This window comes from Corvus brachyrhynchos, unplaced genomic scaffold (genome assembly GCF_000691975.1).
Source record: "Corvus brachyrhynchos isolate BGI_N302 unplaced genomic scaffold, ASM69197v1 scaffold200, whole genome shotgun sequence".
Lineage (NCBI taxonomy): Eukaryota > Metazoa > Chordata > Aves > Passeriformes > Corvidae > Corvus > Corvus brachyrhynchos.
This window is the reverse complement of record NW_008236184.1, coordinates 409,862-434,281: the sequence shown is the minus strand read 5'-3', so window position 1 is coordinate 434,281 and position 24,420 is coordinate 409,862. Positions and strand designations below refer to the sequence as shown.

General features: G+C 41.1%; 1 long non-coding RNA gene across 1 annotated transcript in view; it reads left to right on the top strand.

Moving 5' to 3' along the window:
- Positions 1 to 4,794: 4,794 nt before the first annotated feature.
- Positions 4,795 to 24,420, top strand: part of LOC108447419 — a 40,038-nt gene continuing 20,412 nt past the window's right edge. Inside the window, exons 1-3 of the long non-coding RNA XR_001862968.1 lie at positions 4,795 to 5,005; positions 5,450 to 5,626; positions 8,197 to 8,287. This is a non-coding gene — a long non-coding RNA (uncharacterized LOC108447419). The remainder of the gene's footprint in view (positions 5,006 to 5,449; positions 5,627 to 8,196; positions 8,288 to 24,420) is intronic.

Sequence of the window (24,420 nt, the reverse complement as noted above, 5' to 3'; positions counted from 1 at the left end):
TCAAGGGAACATCCTGAAAGACTTGGGTTTCTTTTTCTACCTTAGGAAAGAATAAGCTTATTTCAAATGTAGACGATGGAGAGTCAGCTTCTGATTCAAGTGTTGAACCCTACACTACGAGCTACCATTTGCCTTAAGAGGCATTTTGGCTGAATGTTTGAAGATCCATCCATAGTCTAGTAATTACTGACGTGCAAGAAATTTGCATTTGGGAAATCATGCATCCTGTTCTCTTGCAGGTTTCCTTTCCTGCCAGTGCAGAACCTGCATGCTATTTCTATGTATCATTCCTTTTCTACAAAATCCAGTATCATTTATAAAACCTTTTGCTCTTTTTTCAGCAAGCTTTTGCTGAACTTCTGTACCCTTTCTCAAAATGGTGTTTTTATTCCTTTAGTAGCAACAACTGTGGCTGTTACGTACTCTGAGAGATGGTCAGAATGCCTCTCAGGTGCAGCATCCAGTCCCCTTTGCTTGCTTTCTATTACTGCAACTTTATTCTCCGTGCCTCTTAATAGGCCTAATTGGTCTCTCTAGTTGTGCTGGTTGTATCTCACAGCATCCCCTCTTTTGTCTGGTCCTTTCTCAGACTCCATGACAGACCTGAAGTACTTATCTTCAACCTTAACCTGATACGCTTTTGATTTTTCAGAACAGATCAACCTACTGCCTTTGCTTCAACCAAGCCCGTCACTGTAAGTGAAAAATTAGGTCAGGACTGCAGACATACTAAAGACAAAACTAACTGAACATTAAAGAAGCCCCAGACTTTCTTTTGAATATCTCTGTTCAACACTGAATCAGAACTGGTGTTAACATTCCAGTGGTCCTAGAGGCTCCACAGAGATCAGCTGATTCCCAGAGAGGTCAGTTCTTCAGGGCAGAGGATGTTTTGATCTGACTGTAAGGGCCTTGGAGCCATACATCATCGGCCATAATGCACATTACAAACATACACTGCACAAACCAATGCAAGAGCTTAAAAGCTTTTTGAATACCCCTAGTAAATCTGTTTGATTTAACCAGAATTACCAGCCAAAACTGAAGATGGGGAAAACTCAGAACACCAGGACTTGCTAACAGTCAGGAGGTAAGCAGAAAGCTGTATTTAGCATTGAATCTCAGTGCACATGTTTCCAGGCCACTTTCTTACCTATTAGCTTAAGTATAATCATAGGTGTGTCATTCTCAACTGTGTATTTTTATTTTCTGTTAAGTCCTTTTTATTGAACAACTTTTCCCTCAGTCAGGACAGCTGCACAGTTTGGATGAAAAGCCAGCCCCAAGTGCATCCCAACTAGAACTGTGGTAATTAAATCCAAGTAATTAAGACATTCATGAGTGGCATGTGGAATCTCTGGAAACTGGCAATGAATTTTTTTGTGCAGGCTCATGTCACAGTGGGCTGGACATGAGCTCTGCTGTGTGTTACCATGTGTATGGAGAGCTCACTTCTGTGACTTTCTTCTGGAGGAATGGATCAGTATGCAAATGTCAGCTTCCTAATTAAGCCCTACTTTCATGGGTTATTAAATATTTTGAAATGGTTTTACCAATTTCAACCATTTTTTGAGACCAAAAGAAAAATACTCTCATGTTAATTTGTATACAAATCTTTTAGTGGACACAATTTAAATGCCAAGTTATTATACAAGTATATTTATACTGGAAATTGCATATGACCCTTTTAAAGAGCTTCAGATGCATGCCACACTCAGCCCCGCGGTGCTATGGATGCACTTGAAACTGCAGAAATGTTTAATTCTTCAATTTAGCTTATGAAAACTCTGTGTTTCATTCAGTGTGCTGGACTTTAGCCCAGTCTTTAATATTCAGTCTGAAGCCTTACAGGGAGAGTTCTGGAAAATGCTTTTGGCATTGACAGACTGTTTTCTTACCTGCCCATATTATACCAGAGAAACACTGGCAAAAAGTATGACTCAGTCACTATGAAGACTCCAGAGTATAAGGATGTTGGATATAATCAACCCAGCTGTGCTGTAAAAAGGAAGGAGAAAAACAAACCCTCAATTCCCCAGAGTTCAGGTATAAACCATAGAAGAAGTTCTTGTCAGCAAACTGAGAGGCTGGCTTCATGAATTACAGAGTAATGAGACTCCCTTGAAGTATCTGTTCTAAGGCATAACAACACCCTCTATATCAATGAAGGTTAGGTGGTAGATGAGGAGGGTTAATCTCAGTCACATAAATAGGCACAGCCTGATTCTTCCTTACAAGAATTTCCTAGATCCCAATACTAATATTTTAGTGGACAGAGCCTATCTAGTGTTGTTCATTAAAATCAAGCTATAGAAGATGATTGACTTATTTCCCAAAATCACCAGGATTAACTTACTGCAGTGATCTTAGTAAAGAATAGTGAGCTAGAGACCAAAGCTTTCCTTTAAAAGACGTATTAGCCCATAAACATTCCAGTTCCATTTCCTTAACCCAACTGCCAGGACCCAAGGAAGAGGCAAGAAAAAAAAAGGAAGACGAGACATAGTTCTGCTTATCAGTAATGCAGCAGAAAACCTCAGCCCTAACCTAAATTCAGAAAGAGGCTATTTTATGTACTGCTTTGGTCACATGCAGCACACGTACAAAGATTTCCGAAACTGGAGACAGGAATTAAATCTCTGATGAAAGATGTAAAATACTGAAAGCACTTATTTTTCACTTTGCTTGAGTTTAGTCAGGAAACACAGAGGTCTTGTTGGAGCCTGCGGGCGAGTGCCCGGCAGTGCCTCCCACCCCCGGCGGTGCCTCCCACCCCCGGCGGTGGCACGGAGCCCGGGATGCCGCTCACGTTCCGCTGCCTCCCGCTGCCTCCGGGTCTGTCACCGCTGCCCTAGAGAGCCCTGGGAGCCGCCCGAGGCTGGTCAGCGCCTCTCTGAATCTGCCCCTGTGCTTCTCTGAGACAGAAGGTACCCAAGGCTTTTCAAAAATGGAGCCGACCTGTCTCCCCAGGCAAACTGGACCAGAGGCTCTGAGAAGCAATGCTATGGTGATGGGAAAGTCGTACCCATTAGCACTCGAGTATGGTTTACAGAGCAAGGCTGAACACATTCTGTGGTGCTGCTTTTGAGGATGCTTAAAGAGAACATGGAAGGCTAATAGGCCCTTATCTAGTTAGAGGTGTCTGCCTGCCTCAAAATATGAGTGTATTGCTATTTTTGCATAATACTCTAACAACCTTTTTTTTTTTTTTTTTAACTTTTTTTTTTTTTTTTTTTTTTTTTGACACTGTAAGTCACAACTACGTCTTACTTCAGTCAGTAAATTCTATGTGGGTATGTTTGGGCACAACTGTAAAACTGTACTTAATAATGAAAAAAATCCTTGTATTTTGGTATCAAAACTCTAGCCTACCCTTCATTTGCAGGAAGTTTTGTATTCCATAATTCTGCAGGTACCACAAAGTGATTCTCTTCTGCACAAATACCAGTTTTTAGTAACCCTAATATACTATAGAAAAGCTTTATTTTTGTTGGTGCTGACATTAGACAAGTCTTTCCTCAGATTTGCAGAATAGGCAGCAGATAAATTGTTGATATTGCTTCAATGACTATTCTACCAATTCTGAGGAGCTGTCGCTGTTCTTCCTAAGGTAGTCAATTAGGTGATTATAAACTTGTGGGTCATCATATTGCTCTGATATAAGCAGGTGATTTAAGAACAACGTTTTGAGCTGCCATGCCTGACCAAAAGCCTCTGAAAGTTCAGGACCCTTAAACTGAGATTGATCCTACCTCACAGGAAACACACAATCAAGTAAATTAGTCCAAAGCAGAGAAAGATAAGAAATATAGGCTGATAACCACTGTATCAAGTCTATACAAAATGAATAAAGTGATTTCTATGTCTGGTATTCAACATCTTACCTCAACTGATACTTCCCTGCAGGTAAGTATCTCAGAGGTCTCTTCAGGTGAGTGGGATTCTAGGCTCTGCTCTTTGCAAGGCCTGGCATGTTTTACTTGACTGGAGGCTTGGACAGGCAAGCATTGATTCATCTCACTAAAGCAAGGTAATGACACACTTCACTAAAGCCTCCTAAACCATGATTGTCCTGCTGTCCACTCTGACCATCTGCCAAAGCTTGCTGCCATCATGGCAGAGACACCAGAAAGGAAGAGGCTGTCCTTAAGCCATTTACTTGCACAGGTTCGTTATCTTTGCTCCATCAACTTTTTTTTTTTTTTTTTGTGGTAAATTATGCTGGATTACATACTGGAGCTGCTGAAGTGGAGGGACATCTCTCCTGCTCTCTGTGCTGTGGGGAATGCCAGCATGGAAGCAGGGCCCTTGGATGAGGCTGGTAATATTTCAAACTGCTGCGGTGAGATCTCTGGAGTGCAGTCAAAATTTGGGGGCCATTTCATAACCTCCTTTTGCCACTGAGCTCTGATCTTTACATCAGCACAACAGTCTGCTCTATCTATACACGCTATAAAGGTTCTGTGGCTGATAATGTATAGTTCAATCCCCCTGTCGCTGAGCAAAATGGCGCTTTCATTGCCCTTTCCTCTGCGGGTTTTGGCACGTTGGTATTTCTGTGTAGATGTCGTGTCATCCCCCACTGTCAGACAGGCATGGGGACGCCTTGGTGGTTAGTCACGGAGGCGAGGAGTGCCCAGGGCTGGCTCTGGCAGTGCGGCCTGGCTGCTCTCAGCACGGCACCCTCAGCCCCCCGGGCACCTCAGGCAACGGGCGGCTATTTCTGCCGGAGTGAGGGCGGGACTTGGCAGCAGCGTTACCTTCCCGTGACGTCTTTTTCAAGCCTTAGTCAAAACAAGTCTGACACCTTTCCTCCTCATAGACCTTTTCACCCTTCTTTGAGGTGCAAAACAGTATTTTCTGGGCTGTGATTTCCTCCCCCCCTTTTGCAGCCCGGCCTGCGGGGGTTCGGGGCGTTTCCCCCGCTTTTGGGAGAGGCGGAGCAAACGCCGCGGGAGAAAATGTCGGGTGCGGTGTGAGGGGCCCGGCGGCTGCCTCAGGGCAGGTACCCTACATGGCTGCCAGGGGTGGGAGGAGAGGATGCTTTCTTGTTCTTGAGGGAGCCCTTCGAGCTGGCAGGCCTGTCTCCTCCCTCTCTATCCCCAGTATTTGTGGTATCCCTGTGAAGAAATGGGAAAAAGTCCTAGCAGCCTGCCTCAAGGGGCCTGTGCACCTACCATGGCTGCCATGGAACAGGGCCGGGTTTGGCCCAACAGCTCACATACATCAGCCTGACAGGGTCAGGGGAGGCTTCTGGTTTATAAAATGCTGTACAGCAATTTTTGTACATGGTGGTAGGTGCTGTTAACACTGTCCTGAGCTACAGAGCTGACTTACTAAGAGTGCATGCTAAGAGTTTTTCCTAAGCCCAGACCTACCTGTAGGCACATGATGAACTGTGAACTTGTGAAGGTGTACTGTACATGACATCCTTTATTTTTTAATGTAGTTTAACAGAGTAAAGAACATGAAGAAAAAGCAGCACATTGCTCAGAAAAGTTATTTCAGGAGACTGCTACAAGAGGAGAAAGCTGCTGCTCTCCTGTCTGGCTGAATCCCACAGAAGAGCAAACGTAAGCCCCTAAGGAAGGAGCACAACAGACACCAAACTGGCAAAATACAGAAGGTGAGAAAAGGAAAAGAATGAGAGAGTGAGATATCTCTCAGATGCAGAGCTGTATTTTGCTGTATAGTTTATCATGAGAAAATGAAATATTTATTGTTCTTTTCTTTCACGAACCCTTACCCAGTGCACCAGCAAAACAGTTCAGGTCTCTGCTTGGAATTGCTGCGTGGAAGACATTTGCCTCTGTGCTGTGACTTGTTCTGTGACTTCTAGACCAGAGCAGTTTCTTATCACTTGCTGCAAATGCTGCAGGGGTGCTGACCTGCATTGTCCCCAGACTTCCAGAGTGGAAACATTCTTCAGGAGGGAGCGGTGCTGGATTTGTACCACAGCAGAAATTCTCAGAGAAACAAACTCATTGCTGTTTGATTATGGTCCCTGTAGCAACACATAATAAGCTGTAACTGCCTGGCCATGGCTCCCAAAAAATCTCAACTCTCTTAAAAGATGTTAATCTGTTGAGGAGCAATAGTTCAATTCATTTGGCAGGCTCCTACTGAGGAAGGTGCCTCCTTAATTAGTACACATTAGTTACATAATTTAAAAATAAGTAGCATTCTGAACACAGAAGATAAGTAATCTAGAAGAAAAAAACTCAAGACATCTCTTGTTCTCTTATTACCTTCCATTGTTATTGTATCAAAACTGGTTTTGGAGTGCACTTTCACTACTGATCTAACATTTTCTCCCATTAAGGCATTCATACCACTAAAATCATACAATTCATGGAATGTCATACTCCAAATAAAATGAAGTTTTACAAAAGCATTAACCTCAGCAGCATCTTCATCCCAAATAAATAGTGTCTCTGGTTTGAATTCAGAGCAGCAGCTTGCACTGGCAGCCTTTGTGGGTGGAGATGGCATTTTTGCTGTGTATTGTTCCATGGAAGCACCGCCAGTACTATATGTCAGCTGTGATTTCTGTCAGAAGTGCTGACCTAGGATTGATACATTCATTTACTTTTTTGAGGAGAGAATAGAGAAGTGCTGCAACCAGGCGTGAACCTAAACCCACCCCAAAACTCAGCCAAGCACAGCTACCTTTTCTTCACCTCTTTTCTCCTTTGCCACATGTTCTAATTAAAATAGACCCAGAGCAATTCCTTCATTCTTAATGTTTCCCAGCACTGAGTTTTTTCTAAAAATTGGATTTGAGTTTTGGAGCTTATTGTAAGCTTCCATTTCTGTTAAGTAATTTCTAATATAATATAATTTCTTATATAATTTAGTAAGTTTCCTGGGAAGCTTTGAAATGCTGAAGGAACCTTTAAAGCCACAGCAAAACCTTCGGCAGATTTCAGCAGGCATTGGAACAGGCTTTTTTAAGGGGGAGGTAAGGGGTAATTTCACTGGGTGGATATCTCATGATTTTACTTTGCTTAACAGTGGTGGTGCAATAACCACTCCTACCACTCTGTGATTCTCAATGTATGTACTAGCAAATTCAAAATCAGTTTTAGAATCACGAAAAGGAAACACTGATGTTATGGTGGTGTTCTGCCTGTGACATTAGAGTGGAGTCCAGCCAGCTTCCCCTTAGAGCTGTGGTGTCTGAGAGACTGAGGGGTTGCTGTGTTCTCTGCCCAGCCAGCTGAGGTTTTCTGTGCTTAGGTGCTTTGCCATGCTAGGGATGTTCATGGGCCTGGAGATCCCATCCTGCAGAAGTCTAGGGAAATGGGAGTTGTAGTAGTTCCATATCCTCTGCTCTGCAGCATAAGCCTTTGGGCTTCCCTGGTGAGATCAGATTGACTGAACAACACAGGTTTTGCACAGGAAAAGCATGCATGTGAGCTCACCTCTGAACAGAAGTTCACCCCAAACTACATTTATCTGTTTGTCTGAGGATTTAGAAGTCTAAAAATCTGAGTCGATGTCATGTACGTTTTTTGCTGATTTTCTTGCCTGCTTCCTTCTTTGTCATAGTGTTCTGGAGTTCTGCCTGCTGCTGATGTGCTTGTTTAAGCTGTTTCACTGCTTTGGGCCTTCTGTGGGTGGTGGGCTTTGACAGGTTAAAAATTTAATGTTACACAGATCTCAAAGGAGAGTGTTCCTGCACAGCCTCTGCTACTGAAGTCTCTCCAAATGATTTGGACTGATTGGGATCTTCTAGTTTGCATTGTCCCCCCTTGCTCAGGGTTACCTTGGAATGTGATGAGGGGAGAAAAAAATCGTTCTGGAGTCAATACTAAGTACCTTTCTACACTGAGTCTTGTTGTTTATAAAGTGTTTTCTGTGGGACACTCTTGAAATCAAATTCTGTCAAGCTTCTACTTTCCTTTCTCGTGTGAGTGGTCCCCTAATTACAACCTAGAGCACTACAAGCCTATGCCTATTGAACAAGAGCCAGGCAGAACCAAACTACTGCTCTGCAGCCCTGTAAACCCTGCACTATATTCCTTCTATCCACTGTTTGAGCAGTTTTTGCCTATCAGATATCTACCTGGAGGGTGAACAGTTGCACATAGAGGTGAAGTTTTTTCTCCTATCTCCAAAACAGCTTCAGAGAATGCTGTATATGAAATGAGTGTGTCCAGTCTTCTGAGTAAAATGATCTCCCTTCTCCCACAGGTCTGCCAAGCAGGATGCATTGTGCCACTTACCAATCACTGCAAGTGACAAGCAGGGCAGTGTTTCATAGGCAGGTTGTCAAAGTGTAAAGGTGAGTTTCAATTTGAAAGTGTAACTGTGAGAAAGGGCTGAAAGGGGGAGGCTTCAGCCACATGTTTTTCTCACAAGTTTGTAAAGACTTCTCCTGTGCCTCCTATTTTATTTTTAGAAATTTTGTATATACAGATCGAACACTCATACCTTTTAACAAAGCCATGCAAGGCAGTGCATCTCTTAGTCTGGAATGTAAGTGCGTAGGGTTTTTTACCTCCAGCTTCATCTTATTTTGATATGTAAGTTTTAAGCTGTTAGCTAAGGTTTGTGTGTTTGTATGTCTAGTTTGCTTATGAATGTGCAGTCCAAACAAGCTTTGCTGTGAGATGTCCTTGTGAAAAAGACTCAGTATTTAGTTTAAATCAGTCTTGCCTACCCCACACCTTGGTTCTTATCAGTGAAGGAGAGGCAGAAGTTGTTTTGGATGAATATAGGATTGCTTAGATACCCATGAATCCAGCTCCTAAAGGTCACTTTATTGCAAAAGCTCTCTCTGATATAGGGGAGGAAAAAAAGAAAAGAAAAGAAAAGAAGTTGTTTGCTTGAGCTTTTTGTAGTCAAAACTCTTCTTTTAATATCTGGGTAGAAGTTGGCTGCCCCTAAGTCTTTTTCAGGGTGTGTTCATACAACTGGACTGTCACGGGTCTTACTGCAAAGACCTGTGAAATTGGATCCTCTTTCCTGGCAACAGACAGTATGTGCCCCTGCCAAGTCCTTCTGCTGGGTTCAACCAGCCTGCTGCCAGCTCTTGCACTTTGCTTGTTTTCTGGACAGCCCCCACCATTGCCAAAAGTAAACTCTAAAAATTTAGTCTGCTGATGACACTATTTGTTAGCAGAAATTTATCCCATGGTCAGGGATTTCCTGGGGAAGTCTCTGGAGTGAGCAACCCCATGATCTTGCTGCTGTGAGCCTACAATCTGTTTAATTAGAAGCAAATTAAACCAGTGATGTTCAAGATTATCTTTGTACTGCGAAAAGTTAGACTATGAAATTTCGTTTTACTGGACTCTTGATTAAAATTGTCATGTCCTTGTATTATTTCAAAGGAAGTTTTATTTCCCACTGTAAAAATTACACTTTTGGAAAAATTCCTAGACAGTAGAACTGAATTTTCCATTCTTAGTTACACATGAAGCTGTAGCTTGAGCCTGAAATTCCTGCATTTTTTAAAAGATCTCTAGCGTCGTTCTGCTAAGCAATTAAAGGACTGTTGCCTCAAACAGAGAAGGGGCAAGAGATTTACTACATTCTTTGTGAGCTGTTTAAATTCCTTATAATGCTGAAGTCAGTTTGTTAAAGGCAAGTGAAAGATTTTATTACTGATTGAAGTTGTGTGAAGTCATAGTAGAAAATAGCTTTCTTAACAGATAGTTAATTAAAAACCAAATGTCCGATGACCTGAAGAGAAAGCTGTCCCATCTCACTCATCACCTTCCACTATAACCATTCTCACAGAGATGTGCTCTATATTCAGAGAGACTCTGCCTACCTGTTATTAAACAACAAACCTAAACAAAACAAAAACCCCCAGAGCTGTGACCTCTGGGAACTGAATCTTCACTGCTGTTGGACACTTTATACTACTCTCCTTAGTAAGTGGCAATTTGACAAGGCACTTTTCCCTTGTCCTGGGAGGTGAGGGCTTGGGTGATAGGCTGAAGTGTGTGTTCCTGATAACAGCAGACTGTTGGCTGTGTGTTGATTCAGCCCCCTAACATCCTTCCTCGTGTATTGGCCCAAGCAAGACCGGAATGAGTTACCAGAGTGAGCTGAGTGCAACAGTATCCAGTGTGTTGTAAACTTGGGAGTGTATTTTTTGAGGAAGGGCAGCATGAAGTTAGGATCTGTTGTCAGGCAAGCCACTTGATTTTCTTCTCTTAGGAAGAAAGCCCTTTTCTGAGTTCTGACATCAAATTCAAAGAAAATGATAACAAGATATCCTTTTTTCGCCATTTTCAGTGGTTGAGATTTGGTGCTGTGTGCACTGGTACATACTGTTCCATGGTAGGCAACATCTTCAACGGTTACCAGTCGGGAATAGTGATTTAGGATCTGTTTTCCTCAGCCTGTGGCAAGTGTGGTTTATTTCTCCAAGCAATGGCAGATGGTAAACATCACAAGGAAAGAGGAGTGGATAGTATTGGCATAAGGTTACCAGCTGGAGGCAGAAAAATTACCCAGCTAAACAGCATTGTTGCCCGACCAGGAATTGAATCACCCTACAGAAATGAGGGAGCTGGTTAGAAGGGCACAGCTCTGCAGTGAGGCGTGAGTGGTGGTAGTGGTGGTGTCCCTTCTCTGTGTGGTGACCTGGATGCTGTACATGCACAGCACCAGCCTCAGAGGTCTCTCACCAAGGAAAGAGGGGAACCTAGAAGGTCATACCTAACATCTGTGAGACATCTCAAGACATGGACACAGATGGACCTGAAATGGATCCCCAAATATTTCTTTTCAGAGCCTTGATTTAGGCCTACAGGTAGAACACCAATTGTTAACAATTTATGAAAATGCTAAACAGGTGAAGAAAGATAAGGCAAATTTGCTGAACACAGTGGGGTCTTTAAATCAGGACAGTCATATTCTTTTGTTTACTCTGTTCACTTGTTCAATTACTCCTTGCATAGATCAAAATCCAGTAAACAAATGGATGAATAAAAAATGCAATTATTTGGCTTAGAGAAATTACAAGATGTCTTTCAGATATAATCAGCAAGATAGTCTCTGCATCAAAGAGAATTTAAAATGCTACCAGGAAAGTCCGCTTCATACCACATCAATTCTGTATTGTGGAATTTAAGAAGGATAAACAGGCAAGCTTTTGGAAATCATATACGCAACTTGAATTGCTGGTACTTACAGCAGGTATGTGTACTCAGATTTCCTGGGAAAAAGAATCTCAAGTGAAAACTGTTGGGTGAAACTGCACAATGAAAAATTATTAGCCCCCTTGCTGCCAGTTCTCCATGCTTGCTTAGCCTCCTGTGGATCTTCACTGGACTGATACTTTTCCTGTCCTCCAGATCCTAGGATAAGATATTTGAGTTATTTTAATATCTATGCAGGGCACTACTCTTTTCATTCCAATTGATTTCCTCAGATAAACAGGACAAAATTCTTGTAAATCCTAGAAAGTCTGTGATAGAGCATCGTTTGTAAGAGGCTATTCTTGGGCCCTCAGGCTGCTCCAAGACTACCATTATAAACCATGGTGAATCAAAAGAATAACAGTGGAACAGGATACAAGACTTTTTTTTGTGTAGGGTACCTGAGACTCTCATTATCAACTGGGAGCAGAGTAGTGAAGGTTGCATCATAGTTCATCTGTGAATCACGGAAGAGATTTTTCTGAAGGTGTGTCAGTGCTGGATGAGCTGATTCTGTTTGTGCATAGTTCATGACAAGTCTCTATTTGAATGATTACTAATCTGCTGTCCTTCTAAATCCTCTCACATGGGGTGTAACAGGTCTCTCCTCTTTTCAGGAGGCATACGCAACAATTCCTAGCATGGCAATAGAGTCATAAATTAAACCTCAAATTCCAGAGACATCTCTGTACTTCTGCTGTAAGAAGTTCAGTTGTTTTCAAGGTCTTTTGCTTGTAATACATTTTGCTTGCTTATTTGTGGTTTGTTTTGGATCCCATGTTGAGATTATCTGTAAATTAAGCTAGTAATGATACTAGAATTTCTTCATAGCCATGTAAAAAAAATAAATGGACTCTTTCATCCTTTCTTTTCACTAAGCAATTCTCTCACTTCTTCCTTTTTTTCATCAGGTACAGTTTCATTTTCTTCTCAAATGCATTATTGTATATGAAATGTCAATAAAGCAGGAGGCATGCCTAGCCATCTGAAACTGGAGCCAACAGAGCAAGTCTCCCAAGTTCTCTTCCAGGGATTTCTTGTTTAGTTTGTACATAGTGAATCAAATTGAGCTGCTTCAATTGAGCTGCTCCTTCTGTCCTGGAAGATCTCTCTTTTGATCTAGCTTTTGCTTTGGAAGACATTATTAGGTTATATTTCACATTTTTCCTAGCTTTGTATGGATTAGGTTTCCTTTCAAAACTGTAGCTTGACCACACAAATTCATTCAAAAAATAAAAATTACTGTATTAAATTCCAGTTTGAGACAAGAATGTTGATTTTCTAGAGGAAGCATCTCTAGTTGTGTTTTTAGAAAAGAGTATTAAGTAGTTTGCTTGTAAGGATCCTGTGTCTGCACAGCTGAATAATTAAGCAAAAACTCCTAGGTGCTGTTCATGTGTTTGTTTTGATGCTCAGGATGTGGGCCAGGGTCTGTACAGTGAAGGCTTGGCATGCTCTGGGCCACATTACAGCCAAGCTAAAGGTGTTGGGCAAACAAGCAGCCTCTGGGGGCTGAGGTTATCAGGAGAAGGGTGTTCCCCTTTCCTTCCTGCTCCTTAGGCAGGAAGGGCAGACAAGGGAATTCAGTGCTTTGCACTCTGAATTGGCGTATCTTATATTTGAATATGGGGTTTGGAAGTAGACCCTGAGGAAAGGGTTGGGAAATGGTTTGTAATTAGGAGTTTTCTTTTTCCTGCCCTGGGTGGGGAACATTTTGATTGGCCTCCTCAGTATATCTTTCAAGGTTATGGCTGAATGTGCAAGTAAGAGAAGGTTCCCTGAGCTCAGCTGTGAGGGGTTAGAGCTGAGCTTTGCTACACCTCTACTGCAGAATACAGTAGAGAATAGAATATTCTGTGCTGAGTACTAGAATAGACGAGAATAATGCTTCTGATTTCCATGACTAAACTGTAACTTCAGCCAGATGATGATATGTGCTATTCTGCTTTTTCTTTGCTTCTGTGAAAGGAACCCTTGGTACAGCCAAATAGGTTAGGGTAGTATGTAAGCCACAGGATGATGTGGATCAACTTCCAGCCTCACAGTCAGTTTTGACTCTTAGAGGTTTTTTCGGTGACTCTGTATATTTCTGAAGTGTGGCATAACACTGTTACTGTGTACACTACGAGTCATTAGAGAGGAACCTCCTGTAATTTATTGATCAGCATAAATAGCATCAAGACATTGACCTCTGTAATATGTAGACAGTAAACAATAATAGGGAAGGAAACATGGGAAAGCAGGATGTGTTACTTAAATAAAGACAATGTCCTGTAAAATTGTCTGTAAAGAGTATCAGAATAATAATTGTTTGGGTCTTATATGATTTTTTTCTGATTCTCCGTTGTGGGTACATACTGAGCTGCTTTCTCTGGACCATTGCAGATATTCTCAGTTCACACCTGTTTCCTGGCCATTCTTGGAGTGCACAAGTTGCTTTTGGTTTTGGGCATTTGAGTTCAGAATAGCATGAGAGTGCTAGTGTTTGCATGCTACTATCACTAGACCTCTGCTTGATTCTTTCATTTTGAACTAAACCAGTTTGTGGAGCAAAAACTCACTTGCAGATGCTGAAGTAGTACCAACCATAGTGCAGGATTTTGATTTCTGAATTGGCATGTGTAGGTATCACTGTACAACAAGCAGTGGAGTATAATTATGACATAGAAACTCTTCAGAAACTATAGCTAAGCCTCAAGTCATGCACATTCAGTTTACTTTCACCTTTCAGGACCTTTCCTTCTGTGTGCTCTCAAGTTCTGACTAGAAGATAGAGAGCCATCATCAGGGTAAAGGAAAACAGAAAGTAGGGGAAATGTGAGGAAGGAGCTCAAGGTCTCCTCTTGAAGTTTCAGCCTTTATATTAACTTTATACTGACTTTCTACTACTGCACCTCTGCTTGGGAGTTTGTTTCAGTATGACATCAAGCAGGGGTAGATGTCATACTGGACATACAGGGGTAGACATCAAGCCAGCTCTCAAGGGAGAAAACAAAAATCTAGAACATGAATAATAAGGTAGCATTCTTCCTTTTAAAAGGACATGAACCCTCTATATCCTCTAAGGAAAGTGAGTCACAAGAGGAAGTCTTACTCAGTGATGTCATCAAATTGCCAGAATTTTCATTTCTCTCAACTCACTGTGACTTCAGCAGCTGGTGATGTCAGAGAGCTGGGATTCCAGATGGAGTTGTTGACCTTACCTCACTTGGAGAAACTGCATGGGTTAGCTTTTCCTTACAAGACATTGTCCAGTCTTTCCTACATGGAAGATTTCTCATGTTTCATTTAAGCTGATTATGCTGCCTCCCTTTCCTGCTCTCATGAATTAATACCACTGTGCCTGACTCTATCCACTCTGAAAATAGCTATTGATACAGCTCATGGCTATTTACATCTGCTGGTGTCAACATGACGCAAGCACATGTTCCCAGAAGAAATGATGCCTTTTTACAGCTTCTCTATCAATGCAGTTAAAAAGGCTTAAAACGCAGAGATAAATTGAACAAAACTTGAAGTGTTCTACATTCTTGCCTTTCCCCTGAAGAAGATGCAGAAAGTTGCATGTTATGATAGATTTTAAAGGTTTTATTTTAAATCTACCAGAATTTGCCCCTGCAATTTTTTCAGCTTTAAAACAGGACTTTTTCAACTCGTGTTTAATGTATCCCCAGTGTTCAGCAGCAGAGTAGCTTCATGTCCAGGAATGCAACCAGAAATGTTTGCCATTCTGGTCTAGTAACTTCCTTCCCTAAAAGTAAGTCTTCCATATGCTTTGGCATTTTGGTTCCTGAGCTGCTGTTGTAATTATTCTAAGAAAACCTAATCAGGATTGAGTAACTCAGAGGCAATTTGTGCTCCAGATTAGTTCAAGATTTAGATGTCAGAGCAATCTAATGAAGCAAAGAAACATACTCATGGACCAGTTGAAAAGCAAGTGTGATGTTTCAAGGAGGATGTCTGAAACACTGCTGAACAGAGAGTTGACACTGTATGCCTGCATGTGCTGACAGGTAGTTGAAGTGGCAATATGTTTTTCTCCATATGTTTGTGATACTCTATAATTTGAAGATGCATTTATATCTATGTATCTGGGACAGAGAGAGAAGAGGATGAAGAATATTTGTATATATATTGATACACTTTGTTCAATCTCAATTTTTTTAGACTATGTGTTTCATTAGACTCTGGTCCAGAATGCTAGTTCTGAAACAAGAAATATCAAAGCAATTAATTTCAATAGTTCAATATTATTTACATTTCATCCAAATTACTTCAGTGCAGTGCTCTTTATTTTGCTGTGTGCATTGAATTTTGACAGAATTTTTCACTCTCGTGAAACCTGACTCACATGACTGCATTGGAATGTCATGCAAGAGCAACTCATCAGTTTTTGAAATATCTGCAAAAGAGTCATTTCCAGGGCTGATGAGACAAGGTAAAGAGTGAGAGAATCAATTTTTCTAACTACTAGCTCCAGGAAAGCATGAAAGTCAGTGGGAGCAGAATCCTCCACAGGGTCCTCCAGCAGCAAAATGTAAGACCATGTGGAGTAGAGGCGTCAGAGCAGTGCCACATGGACAAGCTCTCTGACATGGGTAACATGAGAAGGGATAAATTAGACTCTTCCTGGGCTTAACTGAATTTATGGGAAAGTCCCCCTCCAAAAGTTTCAGGAGCAAATTTCAGTGCCTAGGGGCAAGCTAGAAGCAAGAGGAACTTGATCTGGCATTTATGAATTGCAGAGAGTGACAATCCTTAAAGAAACAATTACAAAGGGAATAAATATTTCTAAACCTCATGGTGGGGTGAACTAAAAAGAGGACAGCTGCATTTTAAGTGATAACCAGCTTGTTAAAGACTAAATAGCTTTAGCATCACTTTTACTTTTTTTTTTTTAATTTTGTGAACATGCAGGCAGCTCTCTGACTAATCAGAAAGAAGAGAGAGTTGCATTCTGTGTTTTTCTGAACAGGAAATCAAGTTGTATACGTGCATGAAAACCAGACGGAAAGTAGCCAGACAGGAATTTCTGAGTAGCAGATGAGGTCAAAGGTGGGAGCCAGTTATCGTAAATTTGATGATCCTACAATATCAGAGATAGTTTCGAGACTTGCTTTTCTAACATAAGATGAGCTGTGGCTATGAAATTTCTGTCACTTTGGTCTATTGTGGTAGAAACACTGCTTATAGAGCTTTAAAGACCAGCAAAACCCTATAAAATGTTCTTTTCAGGCTGAAAGCTGGATCCACAAAGAATTTAAGAAGCTTAGTGTGAGGTTTCTTTCTCATCTCATAGCACCTTCTAGTAAAAAAAAAGAAAACCACAACAAACCAAACAAAAGAATTGAATAAGAAATTAAAACAATAAATGTAAAAACTGAAACATCCCTATCAGATCTCCGTCCAAGAAATTTTAAAAGGTTTAGTGTTTCACCAGCAATGTTCACAGATAACCTTTGTTGTTACTGGGAGAGGTAAGAACTGCAGTATGTGATTCTGACATAATAAAGCAACCTGTATTTCTGAGCTCATTCAGTTGATTACTTTGCTTAATACCTTTCATGCCTGCAATGACAAGCAGCAGAATTCCCATGACTGAAAACTCCCAAACAATTACAGTGCAGGAAATAAACTGAGATGTTGGGTAAGGCACTTGCATGCTGTGAATTTGTCAGAGTTCCCCTCTCTGGCATGCAAATGTATAATCTGCTTGTTTCTGGGGTGCCGATTTTGTGTCCAGGTTTCATTCAGTGGAAATAGCAGTACAACATTCCTGTTTCTTCAGTATGTAATAAATCTGTGTTGAGAGATTCACAGTCTGTGCCTGGTAAGCAATAAAAAGCAGAGCTGAAACACAGACTGCTTCCTCCTATTGTACCAGCTCTGGCAGCTTGCTCAGTATGAGTGTGGGCCATGCAATACAGGATGATTTGCAGTGAGAGAGACCCAACTTCTACACCAATGCATGATCTGGCTCCTACAGTAACTTAAGTGCATAAGAATCTTAGATTAGGCAAAGGTAGGCTAAGGTTGTTTGTTTAAATTACTTTGTATGGCAAAAAAACATGTAAGGGTCACATAAATTCAAAATCTGGAAAGAAACTCAACTTCAATTTATTATTACTATAAAATTGTAGAAATTAGGGTATTAGACTGTTCACTTCTGTGAGAGAGTTTGAGTTACAGTTTAGGAGGATCAGCAATATCCCTGCAATCTCATGCAACTACATCTCCTTATATCCTGCCAACTCTTATTTAGTAGCCATGTAGCATTGGTTCACACAAATGGTTTCTATGTTTTGCATTATCTGTTTTTTTAAGCTAAACAGATCTGTCATGAGACTAATAGAGAAGGGAGGGGTGCATGTACTTAGCTAGTCCAAAATCTAGAAAATCAGAACTGACTTAATTTTCTTCCGTTCTTCGGAAAGCCTTAGAATCTGTGTCCATCACTGGGTCTGGCCGTCAGGTATGTGAAGTCATTCAAAAACAGATGAGAAGAACCCCACCCTCCAAGTCTTGGCTTGGCTTGTTTTTGCAAGATCTCCATGTTACTTTTGTTGCAGTTACTTGCAGAGGAATCAATTACAAAGCAGAGAACCCTTCAGGGCTGTGGAAGCACTGAGTAGACAGGGTCTGCTTCAAGAAACTTACACAAACAAGAGTACTCTTAACTTACTTAATAGCCAAAAGAACTGATGTGAGTATGCAGTCAAGTAAAGAAAGGAGTCCAGATCTTCAGCAGCCCAGTTCAGTGCCACATACAATAGATGCTGTATGATAAACCATCTTCCCCCATGTACAGAAAGGCTCAGAAGTTAACTATGCTGTCTGACATCATCACAAATAACCATTTGTGAAAAACGTGTCACAGAGTGTTATGGTAGCCTTCACTCAAGATTTTTGAGTGACAAACCTTTTAGATACTGAGGACCAATTAAACTATAAGGTGTTTGTTAATGGGGACACACTTATTACAATGCGGATTGCATTCATAACTCACAAATTATCTGTCTAGCACCTGTATTTTCATTAATTGCTTGCATTAAAATGAGTACTTTCCTTTACAGATATTCTTGGTATTTCGTAAGCTTTTTATGGGAAACAGGTGATGTTTGGATGAAGGTGACATAACCCTTACAGTAGCTTTTTGCAGACAAGTTTTAGGTTTTGTGGAAGCAAGCTAAGGAGCTGAGTTGGCAAGTAAAATGAATAGTCAACCTTCCAGTTCACAGGTCTGTGTGAATGGTGTTTGCTGTTGCCTAATTGTAGTGGTTTCACATTGCACATCCCCTTTTCCCTATCTCGATTCAGGCTGGCTCTGGGGTTTGAGCTTTAAAAAAGTACAGGTGCTTTGCAGAGCAAAATTTATTGCTCTCAACAAGGGAGTGCTATGGGATCCTCCTTGATCTCTAACAGCTGCATTCTTTCAAGCTTGGTAATGTATTTATTTAGTGATAATGAAAGTAAGTAGCTCATTGTGTTGGTATGAGCCAGGTGTAATGTAAAAAGGCATTGTGCAAACATATCCAGACTACCAAGGCAAATTATTTCAGGTTGATCCTGGCCTCCTATGAACACAGATGGATAACCAAGGGGAAGGTCTTCATCTGAAAGCTTATCACTCTTATCTGTAGCTCTGACACCTGGAGATCTTCCCAAGAAGTAAAATGCATGAGTGCTTCCAGAGCAGGATCCCTGGCATGCTGCCTTGACTGAGCCTGTGGCAAATACTGATCAGTTGATTAAACCCTTGAAAACAATTGTGTTTAGAACTAAGCTGAAGATTTAGCAAACCATTAGAAGAGAGCAGCTTCCAAATGATGCACATACAGTGTCCCCTTCCTAGACCTGGAGTTCTCCAGTAACATGGTAAAAGAGCATCAGAGGAGATCCAAATGCTGCCTGTCATTTAATGCATTTGTGACCAGCAGGCAGATTGTAGAAGAGCTTTCTGGAGAAGAATCATGAGCGTGCTGGTACCTAGGTGTTAGTTAGCTGAAAGCTATACTGTTTAAAAATGTGATGGAACTGATACCAAGCCTTTAGAATTAACATTAGCCCCAAGCAGAGAAGCATGTTGGAACACTGGCTTCCACTTCCCTTTGGTCTCATTGCTAACCCATCCTCTTGTTATCAGGGCCTGGATGTGAGGAATCCCTGAAGCTGTAATAATAAAGACCTGATGAGCATGTAAAACTGGGTGAAGGGGAATTACTGGAAATCTGAGACCCCTCCCTGCATTTACACAGCAAACACCTTTATAGCTGATGTGTGTATTTATGTAGTTTTACTAGTTACAAATCTATAGTAAATAATGCCTTCACAGGTCAAACATTTAAGGGTACAATGAGTCATTCTCAATATTAAATGAGAAGCCTTGATCCCAGAATTTTTTATTGAGGCAAATCAGGGTTTTAAATGCTTATCTTGAACTGCTTGTTAAAGTAAATGCCTGTGGTATGACTGGGCTGGAAGGATGAAAGAGAAAATTCACTGTGCTTTCAAACTGGAGCATACATTGCCTGCTCCAGCTTCAGGTTTTATTGCAAGTGCTCTGGTTTTACCCAAGTGGACAGCAACTTGGCAGAAATTTTCCACAGCACGTTCTTTTTATGTATATTTACCAGCAGTAAACTCAAAAACTGCTCAAATGAAACCTGTCAGCGAGACTTTGGTGTAAGTCTGTCTCTGTGCCCAAACCACAAAATGTTATTAGTCAGCTGTTGCCCCAGCCAGAAAGTGTTAGCTCCTGAGTTTGGGTCGTGGTAGCTCATGTGTTCAGCTTGGGAACTCCAAGTACAATATGTGGAGTGTCAGCCAACATGACTGTTCTGTCAGAAACAAAAGGCCTGTGTTGGGGTCACCCCCTAGCTCTGAAGAAAAGGTCAGTCTGTCCAGGGAGAAAAGAACACAGTAGACTTACAGCTTTTACCCATTGCGTCTTCCCTCTAGATTTTATCAAGGTGACGTGGATACCACCTCAACAGAGAACCTGTCAAGTAGTTCCTTTAATTCATTGTATTTATTAATTCATTATATGTCTACTGCCACAGCATTTTAAGCTCCATGTTTTCAGCATAGAGTCATTGAATAGTTAGGTTTGCAAGGGATCTTTAAAGGTCATGTAGTCCAACCCTCCTGCAATGAGCAGGGACATACTCAATTAGATCCAGTGTGCTCAGAGCCCTGTCCAACCTGACCTTGAATGTTTCCAGGGATGGAGCACCAACAGCCTCTCTGGGCAACCCGTTGTAGTGTTTCATCACCCTCATTGTAAACATTTCTACCTTACGTCTTGTCTAAATCTACCTTCTTTTCGTTTAAAACCATTACCCCTTGTCCTATCACAAAAGGCCCTGCCCAAAATAACCCCCCTTTACTGCTGTACTGAAAGGCAGCAATAAGGTCTTCCTGGAGCCTTTTCTTCTCTGGGCTGAACAATGTCAGCTTTCCTCACAGGAAAGGTGTTTTAGTCCTCTGATCATTTCTGTGGCCCTCCTTTGGACTGGCATGAACAAGTCCACATCCTTCCTATGCTGGCACGTCCCTAAGAAATTAAGTCTTTCTGGAATGATCAATATGATAAATTTAGCAGGTTGTTTTACACAAAAAACTTCTTTACACGCATTTGCTTACACTTTTGCAGAGATTGGAAAGATGATAGTATTATATTCAGTCAGAGAAGCGGAAGCAGCAGAATGTTGTTACATGTAAGGGATCTTTTCTGTTTTGTAGGTATTGTACTTTAGATCTGCAATAACCGAAAGTGCTTGGAATGATTATGAAGTGGTAGGAAAAGCTTTCATCAGCATCACCTGTATTGCTGCTGTGTCCACAAATTCTAAAATGTATTGACACATGCTACCAAATCCTATAATTCCCCTTGCCATTTGTATTTATTTCTCTAGCAGTGACCAGAATGATGTACAACCAAAAACCTATCAATTATTTCACCTGTGAATAAGAAGATAACAATACACATATAACTAAGTTGCCTGTGTCCTTTCCTTTCGAATGAATTAGTGTGGAATTTACAGCTCAATTTCCAGACACTGAACTTTCATTCTTGTGGCCTATATCAGAGAGCCTAAAGCAGGGTGAATGTAGAATAATGCCAACAAATATAAACAGTTCTGTTCTCTGGTTTTGACTTTGACACCTCCAAGTACCATGTGCTAATGTGTTTGTGGGAAGATTGGGTTAAATGTGCTGGTGAAAAACAGCAGATTTAATCTAGAAAGATAAATGTGATAATGTTGGAGAAGTAAAGACCAACCACCACCAAACATTATGGCCCCGATCCCAAAGCATCAATGTAAGTTTGCAGAGCTCAGTACAACAGCTGTCAAAAGACATTAGAAGTCACAATGTATTTCCACAGTTGTTTCTTTGAGATCCAAAACATCTTTTGAGCTATGTTGCACTGCAGAGAACTGCTTTGTTTTTGCAGAACAAATTCAGGAATAGGCTGGATGTGACAAAATCTTCAGCTGGTGGGTTTTGGGTTTTTTTCATTATTACTAACTGGGCAACCATGCAAACATTTGTATTATTGTTGATCAAAAGTTAGAGTTTGGGAGACAAGCATCAGTCTTAGTTGATCATTAGTTCGACATGATCCTTTCTTTCTTGGGTTTATGAAGGGAACTACAAGTAAATGGTCTAGGAAATAGCCCTGTGTAAAAGGAGTTGGGTAGGAGATAAAGGGATAGTGGATTATAAACAGTGGTGATTTGGGGCTTTTTTTGTTGTACTTTTCTTTTAACCAACAAGGTTTAAAAAAATTAAATAATTTAAACAAAAGAAAATCAGTATTTTTCAAGAAACATTGACTAAACACAAGAGTGTGTGGCAATTGAGAGTAGAAATGCCCTGGGCCACAGAAGTCTGCTTTCTTGTTTCAGCTACAGGAAATAAAAAAAGAAAGCACAGTTGCCAGTGCAAGAACTAACTCCAGATTTGAAAGTCTTCCTGTTGAGAAATACTTGTTTCATAAGCATGAAAGTGTGCTCTTCACAATTACAATCAGTCTATTAGCAACCTTCTACAGAAATGGTAATATCAGATACTTTTATTTTGTATACAATGTAAGCGTGAGCTGTTTTTGCATTTTTTCGAAATCAGTCTTCGCAACTTCGGTACAGTTCCCACAGGTTCTCTCAAGCTAGAGAATATATACAGATGCTCATGTATGCAGTCCTTCTGCCCTGCAAGCTGTGCAGTTTTAATGCATCTAGTAGTGTGGAATACAGAAATAATATTTTGCTAAGCTAACTCCTGTTCTTTTATTTTTTTTATATCTTTTCTCTTTCTGTTCTTTTTTTCCTCCTCCCCTTCTCTGCTGCAGTGTGCCATTCAGCATGGAATTTCCTGGAGGCAGAGCAGCATTGTAGCCCACTGCACATCTTCCACGTGTTCCATAGTACATGAAGAAGTTGTACTGTCAAAACCAGGTTCCCACCTTTTGCCTTTGGAAATGCTGGGGCGCTACTTGATGCTTCTTAGGGAAATAGCAATTTCCACAGTGTGCACAGCTCATGCCTCTGAATTCCCATGTTTGTGGACTCCTGAGTTTCACATTGTAACTATTGGCACTCCGCTTTGAAGTGATGAAAGACTGAGGAGGCACACAGAGGTGTGATAGAAATGGGAACAGAGAGCTTGCCAAGCCCTGAAGCATTTTGCTCAGTTAAAAAGCCAATAGTGTCCTTTTGCTCTTGGCTTCTGTACTTAGCTTCAGCTGCTCAATAGAGGTAAGAATAAGCTTATTTTCATTGAAAACATATTTGAGTTGAACTAAGAGTCTTCTCTGCTCTTAGTGTTCTAACAGTCCTTACAATATGTATTGCAGGGATCACGGCATATCCTCAGCATGAACTTCGAGCCATTTGAGTGTAAAACACACATGTACAGCAAGGTGGATGTACTGGTACTGCTTTTAGACCTGGATTTCAGAAGAGTCAGGCTAAAATTTCCTATGAACCCTTAAAGAATGAGTATTTAAAATGTGTCAGGTCTCTTTCTCTCCCGTTTCTTTGAATGGAAGCAATGCACTTGCTTTTATGTGAAGATGAGCAGGTAACGCATTTCCTGCCGCGTGTCCCCCTGCAGTGTCTAAACACTGAAACATGTCCTTCATCTATGAATTCCCCTTAGGCTGTTATTTGTGATCACAGTATGGCTTTGACCATGCTAGTCAGATCCTGAGATTTGGACTTCAGAGGCTGAAGTGGTTGGAGTGGTGTGATCTCTGCCTGAGTTGTACAGGACACCTGTCACTAGGTGTAGTAGAAGTGCCCTTCTGTGGGGGGTGTTATGTGTGTTCTGAGAATCGGTGTCAGGAGAAGAGTTGAAAAAGTTAAATGTGAAGACCTACTCGGTGTTTAAGTGGCTAAGATCACTCAGTATACCTGATACCATATATATAATTTCTGTTCTTTTTGATCATAAGTGCTTTTCAGGATGTTGAGAAGCAGTTTTTTGCATGTGCTTGATCATGTGTACAATATCATGAAGTCCCTATATTCAGACCAGCAGTAAGGTAACATCTGTACTTTACCATTGATTATAGGGTTAGGGATATTGCAACAGCCCCACCAAAGACCAGAACAAGCACATTTTTCCTGAGGGAGCAGACTTCTGAAAGCAGCAGTTAGTTTCTTCAGGACATAACTTCTACCTCAGAAGAGGTATGGACTCCTTTCCTGCCTCTAATACCAGACCTAATTATGCACTACTGTACTTAATGATGCATTACTGTATTGGGTAGGGAAGGTATTACATTGCTGTTGCGGAGCTTGACAATGTTTATGTTGACTAGTATTACTATTATTTTGAGCCAGGTAAGGGAGTACTTATTCCAGACTGCTGTGGTGGTATCTGAAATCAGATTCTGAATCTCTGTTCTTAATCTTAATTTCTTTTTGTTTGTTGATACAGCTTTGACTTTAGGTAAGTGCTTTGACTTTTAGTTGAAGCTCAGGTAGTGCTTGAAGCAATATAGGACTGATTTCCTGTTCCATCTTCTTTCCTTGAAGCAAAGGTTAATCCATGGCTGAAGCATTAGTTTGAGGGGAAGACAATATGTAACACAGGATTGTTTGTGCTATGGAGTGCATATGTTTGCCAGCCATGTGTTATATAGGGCAGAACAATCATGTAATGATGGAATTCAGGCCTCAGTTAGAGCCTGTGTGAGCCAGTGGGGGATGTTCAATGTTCTTTGCTGTGCACAGGTGCAGTCAGGTGCACATCC